Genomic DNA, 9,831 nt, shown 5'->3' on the forward strand with positions numbered 1-9,831 from the left:
CTGTGTCACTTTTTCCTGTAGGCTTAGTTCGTAGTGTTTGAAATTGAATCAGTCTGCAAACTTTCAAGAAGTAGCCTGTGTACAGCTGCCCCCATCTGAGGGGAGGGGAGGGGGCAGCCCTACACAGGCTAGCAAAACGTAGACAAATGCTAACCATTCAAGTTGTGAAGAATTTATCCCATTGTAGTAATGGATAGTATTTTCTAGGCATTTTCACATGGCGTGTCCTGGCACTAGAAATCCATGGAAAGTTATCCCTAGGGAATGGTCTGGGGGAAATCAAAGAGATGTCACTGCCACTCGTCCCACTTGGGCCCTTTAGTGCTTACCCTGTCCTTCAGTCTAAAATGTTTTCCTAATGTCTTCTGAGCACAGATGTTAATTTTGTGGCGACGTTTAAGCCATGTAAACCTGAAGGTTAAAGGACCCTATCAGTCAACTTGTGAATGTGAATGATATTGTTACAGGATATCATCACTTATTATATACTCAACAGAATATTGCATTTCTGATTGGTCAATTACGAATTCATACCGGGGTGGCAGACCGTAGTTTGTCAACCGCAAGTTTCTTTATTACCCTGGGTCTTCCCACATGACTGCATTGTAGGCATTGTAGAGTGCAATACGGAAGTTGCTATGGAGACACAACGATGGAGTAATTGTGTTGAGTATACAATAAAAAAAATCATGTGAACTTGCTCGTGTACGGCTCGTGCAATTATGAGAACTTTAAAACCTCTAATATCCATAAATCCCGAAATGCACTGGTGTTCATATATGTTGAACAAACCCCCACCATCTATCTATCTGTCTGTCTGTCGGTCGTAGACAGAAATGACAAAGACGCTTCAAAACCATTTCAATCTTGCCCCATAATGAGACAATGTTTGGGCTATCACTTCACCAAGGTAAAGCAGAAAGGCTTGATTTTCTTAACAAGGAACTCTCAATCCCGTCTAAATCATTGAACGCTTTCATTTAATTTATTTGTGTGTTTTGTCTTCATCAACCTCTACAAATGCGAGCACTCGGCAAAGTCCCTTTTTGACTTAGGTCTGTTTCTGCTTCGGTGGCCACTTACACCACAAGCATTTTTGTGACATCAATGCCAAACCAGCCACTTATGCTGGAGAGAAGATGACAGTCACAACACCAGGACTTCTTGAATAGTGTTTGGGTTCTTTACCGTTCCACAGGGAACTATGTAGAAGATATTTATGAGACGGGGTCTACGGTTTATAGTTCTTGGACGAGAAAGTCCATTTGTAAATAAATTGAAAAGGCAGCACTTTCTCAGTTACATTAAGGTAATTCCTATGAAAATGACGTACTATCCAGATTTTTTCAAACTTGGCACAATTGATATTCATACACAGGACATTTAAAAAATGCAATAAAAAGATGAGGTCACCGTGCTTGTTTTCCCGCTGTATGCTCTTTATTCAAGTGTTTTTTACCAAATTTCGCGAGAAGCGTTCGAAACTAGATCAACCGAAAAACTTGTTGTTATGTAGCAAAAGCTACTGAATATTACTGAAAACTTGAACCTGCTTGTTTGTCCGGGCTATAATCTTTAAGAAAGTGATTTCAAATTGGTCAATCTTGCAAAGAAATGTGAGCAAATTGGACCGCTCCAAATGCAGTTTTACGTCATTTATAGGTAAATACTACAACTTTCTACTATCCAACTTTTTCTCTCCTTAAAATATGTCTTCCGTGTACCTATTGCTTGAGCTTGAGTGAGGCTCCAGCACTTGGCTAAGTAGCCTGACTTCTGGCTGTTATACACAATTGTGGTCTCATTCACACAGAAGCCCTTCAAGCTAATCCTGCCAAGCCGACCACATGCTGGAAAGGTCAGACCACAACACCGGGAACACTGTCCCCTACTCTTTTCGAATAGTGTGTGGGATCTTTAACGTCCCACAGAGTTAATGAACAAGGGTTGTGAGACGGGACCTCCGGCTTATCGTCCTTATCCGAGAAGACTAGAGAGTCTAACCATTTGCAGATGTAATTACAAAGGCAGCACTTTCTCCTCAGTGATTTAAAGACCCTGAGTGTTGGTCCGGCCGGAGTTGAACTCACGACCTCCCGCGTGACAGCCCGGTGCTCAACCAACTGAGCCACCGGTGCGCGGTGGCTTTAAATGGGTGGCCCATTTAAAATGGGGGGTCACCGTGCACGTTTCTTCGTTTCTTCGCGTGGATGGCAAAGGTCAAAATGATCATTTTCGGGGAAAGGACTGGGGCGAGTTCCAAAACAACAGAGTTATCATGATTGCCGACCTAAAAGCTCTTGAACAGCAAAAGCGGCCTTTGTTGCCTCTCTTCAGATGGCCGGCGCGAAACACCGCCGTCTCCGAAGTCGCAATGTTATGGGCAGTATGAGATGTGCGGTGCAAAACAAGGGAATTACCTTAAGGTAATTCCCTGGTTTTACATTGCTTTAGCATGCGCACATTGATAAAATGGCAGATTTTTATTGACGCCAAGCTTAATCTGTCAAGGAATCGCTATTTTCTCCCGAACGAGCACGGTGACCCCTCCTTTGCACATTTTAAGGAGGAAAAAAGTTGGATAGTAGAAGTTGTAGTATATATATATAAATGACCTGAAAATGCATTGCACTGAGTGTGAGGTGATGATGTAGCGGTCCAATTTGATTTCATTGCTTTGCAAGATTGATCAATTTGAAGTCACTTTACTGAAAGATTTTAGCCCGGACAAACAAGTAGGTTCAAGATTTCAGTGATATTCAGTGGCTTTAGCTATATAACAACAAATGTTCCGTTTGATTAAGTTTTGAACATCTCTCGCGTACTTAGGTAAAAAACACTCACAATAAAGACCATGTAGCGCAAAAACAAGCTTGGTGACCCCACCTTTTTATTACATTTTTTGAATGCCCTGTGCATGAATATCAATTGTACCAAGTGTGGGAAAAATCTGGATAGTACGTCATTTTCATGGGAATTACTTTAAGAGGCGATCCTGCCGGGGTGCGAAGCCGCGACTTCCCGCACAATAGCCCAACTGAGCCACCGGTGAGCAGTGTCACTATGGTTCCAATTGGTTTGCTCTGACAAAGGGCTAACGCTCGAAAGTTTTCGTTTTTCACTGCCCTCTGTGTTTCTGAAACCAATCCCTTCGCGCATTGTTTGGAAATCTTCGAGTTTTTTATTGGAAAAAGAGGATATTGTGACTTCTCTAAATACCAAAATGACAGGTTTGTTTTCCGTGTATTTATTTACTTGAACTCCTTTTGAAACTCCTTTTGAAACTCCTCAACCAATTCTGCTAAACTGAGATTCCCCTTTGTCTTCGACTGTTGAAAAAGAAAGGGAAATTTTGTATCTGCGCTCGGCCATGTAACATCCTCTATTGCTTTGCTGGGTAAAAGAACCAGGAAAAAAGAGAAGATGCGAAAAAAAGTGCTTTTATATAACATAGAAATTATGGATGGATATGCGCGTATACGCATTGTTCTAAAAGACAACAGCGCGAACATGTTACATTGTGATAATCAATTCTGCATCAGTGCTTGATGACGGAGGAACCAAAACGGAAATCACTAAACCTCTTACAATTATGTTGGTCGTGGCGAAATAACTTGACTGACTTGACTCCCTTGAATCATTTTCAGTATTGGTTTTTTTTGTGTCACTACGCTTGAACTATGAATCTTTTGCGGTACTGCTTTTAGCACTATTAACTACGGTAAGTATTCCCTAAGATACCAAGGGCCTTACATATGGTCCAAACTAGGTAATAAGTTGAAGGACTCCCTGAACATTGAATCTTTTAAAAAGAACATTGGGAAATAGACCTAACGTCACTTTTAAACAACAACGATAATTGCTGTAACCTCTGCAATCCTTGGAGACTACTGATTTATTATACGGAGAAAGCAGAACTGAGCAAGCGCTCTTGGTATCCAAAAAAAGAAAATTGGGGGTAACCATGCATTTTTGAAAGATAATTAAGCTTAAATTTGGAAAAGAATGCCATACATTGCTTTGTATTTAAAGCTTTTAACAAATATTGTTGATTAATTGTCTTTGAAAAATGCATGGTTGCCCCCACTTTTCTTCCTCCGCTTTTCCTGCATATTCAGTAAACCGCGCTAAAGGAGAAGACTGTGCACATGCTAAGGGACTGGGGAAAACACTTGTTTCCAGGGTTTGCAGAAGCTTTTCAAAATGGAAGCCAACGAAGCCAACATTTCGTACATAGTTCCAGGAATGCTGTAGTGGAAAGAAAGGTATCCCGTTCTCGTAATTGTCTTACTGACCTTTTGTAAGCCTAATATTTGCAAAGTGACGGTTTAAAATTCTATTATGCAAATAATTTTGTTATAAATACATTCCGGATAATTGTTTCGATGGCAATCAAGCATATAAATCAGTGAAATGGTCTTGGGATTGGGAGGGGTTGCAAACATCGCTCTGCGCAAAAAAAAAACAACTTAGGCAGAGGGCACTGATAAATTTACTATACGTTCACAAGTTGATCACCCAAGAAGTGGGTAGAATTTCATAGGTCGGACTAAAAAGAAGTTGAACCAGTTCCTAAAGACTTGCTACGTATTTGAACCTGGAACAGGGTAGGTACATTTCACTGATCCCTATTCCATAGGCAACCCTTATGGAACAGCTCCATGGGCTTGATGGGCTACATAAAATAAGCTAGTGATGGACTACTTAAAATGGAGTACCTTAAATATGAGATCTGAGATAAACGATGCTAATCACACGAAGTCCAACAAAGATGGCAAAAATAAATGTTGACTTAAGCTGGAATTATTTTGAAAAGAATCAACAACAAGTTTAAAATATTTCTAGAAAAATTTCTTATCTACCAGGCCCGGGTTGCTCACATCAAGATTAGCAATAACCAGCATTAAATACCATGAAATACCATGGAAACTTATAGGGTTTGATACCTTTTAACCAATAATTATTAGCACCAACCAGGCTTCAAGCAACCGGCCCAGGTATACATGACTACTGGTATAATCCTATCTATTGTCCCCTTTCTGCAATGGCATCTTAAGGTATTTGAGAGTGCAAGCAATTTCCTGTTCTATTTAAAATTATTTTTAGATAAAAAATGCCCAACTGTATTTTGCAAAATGAAAGAAAATGAAGAAAAAAGACAATTTAGAATGGCAGAATGCATACCACTGAAAGAAAAGTAACATACTGGAACTGCTCTGTTTCAAACTATACAGATCTGTATTTTGCAAAGCAAGCTCATCGTGGGCCTTGGAAAGATTTTTAATTGTGTCTTTGTATTTGTAAATGCTCATCTTATATACCTGGCCACCATAATGATTTTAATGGAAGCTCAGGGACAGAAGAGGTTCCAAGAGCTCATTTTTGTAGATTACAGGAGTTAGCATTACTTTCCCCAACCCAACACATCTTTGCTTGACCTTTGGTGTCATGCCACACACTTAATCAAGTAGGGGGTTAAAAGGTGGTATTTAAGTGAAATAATTATATCATTCATAAATTTAAATGGGACATAGTTTTTCAGTGAGTGATTAAAGTACTCAATGTACATGTATTTAGGTTAGTCCATCTTAGGTAGTCCATCACTAGTTCATTTTAGTAGTCCATGGACCTGATCCATTGGCATAGTACATGGACTAGGAGTCTGAAAACTGTACCTACCCCCTGGAACCTCCCTTGAACTTAAACTGACAGATTTTTGAATGTTCTGCTCGGTACTGTTAACTTCCACAAGTTGGAACATAAGTGGTCAGGGGAGTCTGTGTCAAAGTCGACCTGTGTATCTATATTTCTTCCCATTATTCCACTTTTGAAAGAAGGATTTTCTTCCCTAAAATTCAGGTCAATGATTCATTTAAAATCCTCAATCAGGATTCTGTGGTTAAAGCAAAGCCTGGAAAATGTGGTCAATTCCCCTGTGACAATATTGGACAAAACTGTAAAGAAAACTGACCCTTTGTCTGAAATTGGTTTTTTGTAACTTTTTCTGTAAAGTTCAAGAATTTTCTTACCGTCCATGTCACAGGTGACAGTGATAAATTATGTGACGATTTTATGACGTGAAGATAATTCTCTGAGGCAAGAGCATGTAGATTGTGGGTTGTTGTTGATCTACATCTCGGTTGGTGCTATCCTTGTGGCCGGGGAGTAGAAGCAATGGTTGCATGACCAGAACCATCTATCTTTACCCAGTACCCGTCCCGTGCCTGACACCAGATTGGGCAGACATACAGGCTTAAAGATTTCTTCAACCGTTTGATGAATGAGAGTGTGCCTCTGAGGGGGCAGCCAAATATGATCTGCTCAGGTGATATTTTGCAGTGTCAGTCAAGGGTGTTGTGCAGTTGTGTTATGGCTTACAAGAAGCAGTCATGGTCAATGCTGCCAGTAGGGCCAGTTTTGGACATTAGAAGACTCTTTGTGATTTTTAATGCTACCTTTGCCCTGCCATTTGATTGAGGGAAATGATTGGAGGACGTGCAATGGCGGATGCTCCTGAGGCAAAGGAAGGCCTCTGTGCAACCTGTGATAAACTCTGGGCTACTGTTGCTGGACAGTTCTTCAGGTACACCAAATGTGGCGAAGAAGGAATGGAGGTGGCAAATGAGGGCAAGAGCACCACCAAGGGTGGTGCCTGTTCGGTAGCCAAACACCTCTTCCCGGTGTGAGAGACGATTGCTGATTACTAGGTAATGGCCGTTGTTGTAGGCAAAAAAAGTCAGCTAATATGGCTTCAAGTGGAGTCGACAGTAGCAGGGAAGGGATGGGAAGCGTGGTTTATAATCTATGGTGTGAGTATGCTGTTCCGTTGTTGATGTTCCCTGGTGGGCTGCATGGAGGTGTTGCAGGACATGGTGATCAGGTGATGAGGGTACAATGATATAGCCTTGGTACAAGAGAATGCCCTCCTGTGCATAGAGGCACTCCCAAATGGACCAGAAAGGGAGGGGTTTTTGCATGCAAGACCAGGGTCCCCCTGTTTGTTCAGCTTCAAGAGGTTGCTCAGAGTGATCTCTGCAACTGTCTCTTGCATGATGAGGGACCAAGACATGGTGGCTAGTTCCTGAGTGTCATTGCAGATAGACGCCATTAGTGCTGACTCCACTTGATCAGGGATGCTAGACACACAAAGGTAGGTGCTATTTTCTGAGCCTGATGGTGAGGGGTCTGTTAACGTTGCATTGGCAGCATGGTTAAATTCTGTGGGCAGGTGTTTGATGTTGAAGTGCCAAGTGTCACAATTGTGTGTTGGTAGGGGCTTATGAGCAGTGATGGTGATGAGGTTGTTGCAACCAGCAAGTGCTTCCCCTTTGATGGGTGCATAGCATTGTTGCACAGAATGCCGGAAATGTGAGCCAGCCATGGTGATGCACCACCCCCCAGGGCAACAGCTAGGAGGAAGTGGCCAATGCCACAAGGAGACCAGTCGTGGTGCAGGCAAGCAAGTTTCTGTGGGTCAATGATCTCGGTGCCCTTATGGATGGTGAGAATGATGGCTTCTTTGGATAACTGGAAGGGCCCATCCAATTTGGGAGACCAGTAGAACTTGTAGCATGGGCCGAGGAAGGGCTTGAGCAGCTCCATCATGCCATGCAACAGAGCATCGTTCACCACCTGGTTAAGTTACAAGGCCAACCCCAACTTCTAATATGTGTTGTAGAAGTTGGAGAAGGGACGTCTCTGATGGCATCTAGGTATTTTGGGAGGGGTTCATTAGTGGAGTCTGACCCTAAATCCTGCAAAGTTGGTGCACTTCTCTCGGCAGAATGGGCTGGGCACAATACTGACATGTGAGAACATGAATTGTTCTCCACCAGGGCTGTTCCAGGTCAGATTCATAGTGCATAGTGTCCTAGACACAGCATTCCTTTATTTATTATCTATTAAATACATATTCAGGCGCGTAGCGTGGTCATTTTTTTAAGTATGCACAAGTACATATGATCTAGAAACCTAAGTAAACTAAGCGAAAAATACTGCGTTCTTTATTTCTTGTTCGAAATAGTTGTGTGAATACAAGCAAAGAACAAAGCGTCTTGCCCTTATTTTGAGCAACCTTGGCTAGCTTGACTGGAATTGTCAACAATGTTCTCAGAACGTCGCTCCTTTGTCAAGAACGTTCTTGGAACGTCGCTCCTTTGGAACTTCGCCTTTTTGTTGCACGCTGACCAAACAACATTGCATTGCTTAGTGTAAAAAAAAGTACAATGCAAAACTAGGTGAGAACGTAGTATAGCTTCTGTTTTAGTTTTTAGAATTTAATCAAAGTGGTGTTTCCATAAGGAAATCTTGGTTGCGTACAAGTAAAAGTTAAAAATAGAAACAATTGCTTAAAATTTCAAAATTTTCTGGTCACTTCAAGTACGCATGTGCGTATTTGCGTACAGGACGCTACGCGCTTGATATTACATTGAAACGGATCAAGAGAATAGAATTAAAGGCAAGAAAGTCTCAAGAAGCCATGAAGGCTTATAACGAGGACTCCCTCTTATTAACTGCAGCAAAGTTTAACTAAAAACAGGGAAAAGAGAGACAAAGTTAATACAAAAATAAAACCAGATTGGCGCACTGGGACAATATGGTAGTCATTCCAGATATCCATGACTGTCTTCCATGAGGCCTTTGGGATATAACGTGCAAGATGGAAGGAGGGCTCTGTAGCAAATGTCACCCATTTACAGTATGTGTTCAGCGGTGAGAGATCAACTGTGTGACAAGGTGAGTCATCATGATTTTCTGTGATCACCATGTGATGGCACCACATCACAGGTTCGCTTTATAGCACATGTTCAGTGCTATCAAGAGTTTTATGTATGGGCTGTTGCCAATGTTGGGGAATCAGGCATGCCTTTGGTGGAGTGGTTGGGTCAACATGAATCTTGATCTGTGGCCCTTCCATTCTGATTAATGCTCAGTGAGAGCACAGGTTGAATGTAGAGGAGGCATGTACCCATTGTTTTCTTTCTGATGCGCAGGGAATGACCTTTCAGAGGTAAGGGGCGGCACTGCTTCACGCTGAGAGCACAAGAATGTTATGCCTGGTGCACTGCAGCCTTCGTTGGTAGCCCGGCGGTGGCTTGCCGATGGCATCAGGGATGTCAGGTTCTCTGGTGGAATACCCCTCCCCTGGCCTGTCTGTTTTCGTGAAAGACAAGAAGTCGTTCAAGAGGATACCAATGCGGGTTGATTTTTAGCAGGCTGGCACCAAGTTCATCTCCTGCACATTGGAATAACTGGGAACAGTGCTGATGCATTGTTCATGCCTGATCTAGTATGAAAGACTTCCCAGCAGCAAATGAACACATTCCACTCCTCTATCCCTACAGCGATGTTTACTTCACCCCAGTCAACAGTGTAATCACAATGGGAACACAATCCGAGCAAAAATGGCGGATTGCAAAGGCATCTGGGTAAATAAACAGTCTGCTTGTCGCGTTACATGTGGCTTCCTAAGCAATACAAGAAATTAACACAACAACAATGTCCAATGGAACAACTGTCTTTTTCTCTCTCTTGTAAGAACAGAAGACAGGGGCTTGAGGGGGCATTCTAATACACTACATAGTCCTCAAGGCTTTGTGGAGAGCGGCAATCACACTTTGACCCTCTGGGTGGGCCATCCTGGTCTGGCTGGTTGCATGGAAGCTGTAATGGTGGAGGATTGATGTCTGTAATTGTGTCTCTGGGGATTTGGTGAGAAGGGGGTAGGGAAAGAATAGCTGGTACCAGTCCAGAGGGAAGGGTAGAGGCAACTCAGCGTTCAGGTATGGAAGCAACTCAGAAGTGGAAGGAGCGGCTGGTATTTGTGCAGAC

General features: G+C 42.3%; 1 protein-coding gene across 5 annotated transcripts in view; it reads left to right on the top strand.

Moving 5' to 3' along the window:
* Positions 1 to 4,193: 4,193 nt before the first annotated feature.
* LOC138026088 (uncharacterized) overlaps positions 4,194 to 9,831 on the top strand; it is an 18,230-nt gene continuing 12,592 nt past the window's right edge. For 2 of the 5 annotated variants that reach the window (XM_068873279.1, XM_068873280.1), the window contains exons 1-2: positions 4,194 to 4,265; positions 8,024 to 8,237. The gene's annotated coding sequence lies outside the window, so the exon portion shown is untranslated. The remainder of the gene's footprint in view (positions 4,266 to 8,023; positions 8,238 to 9,831) is intronic. The other 3 variants (XM_068873276.1, XM_068873281.1, XM_068873277.1) reach the window with 2 other exon arrangements.

The sequence above is a fragment of the Montipora capricornis genome, chromosome 12 (assembly GCF_036669925.1).
Source record: "Montipora capricornis isolate CH-2021 chromosome 12, ASM3666992v2, whole genome shotgun sequence".
NCBI classification, from domain to species: domain Eukaryota; kingdom Metazoa; phylum Cnidaria; class Anthozoa; order Scleractinia; family Acroporidae; genus Montipora; species Montipora capricornis.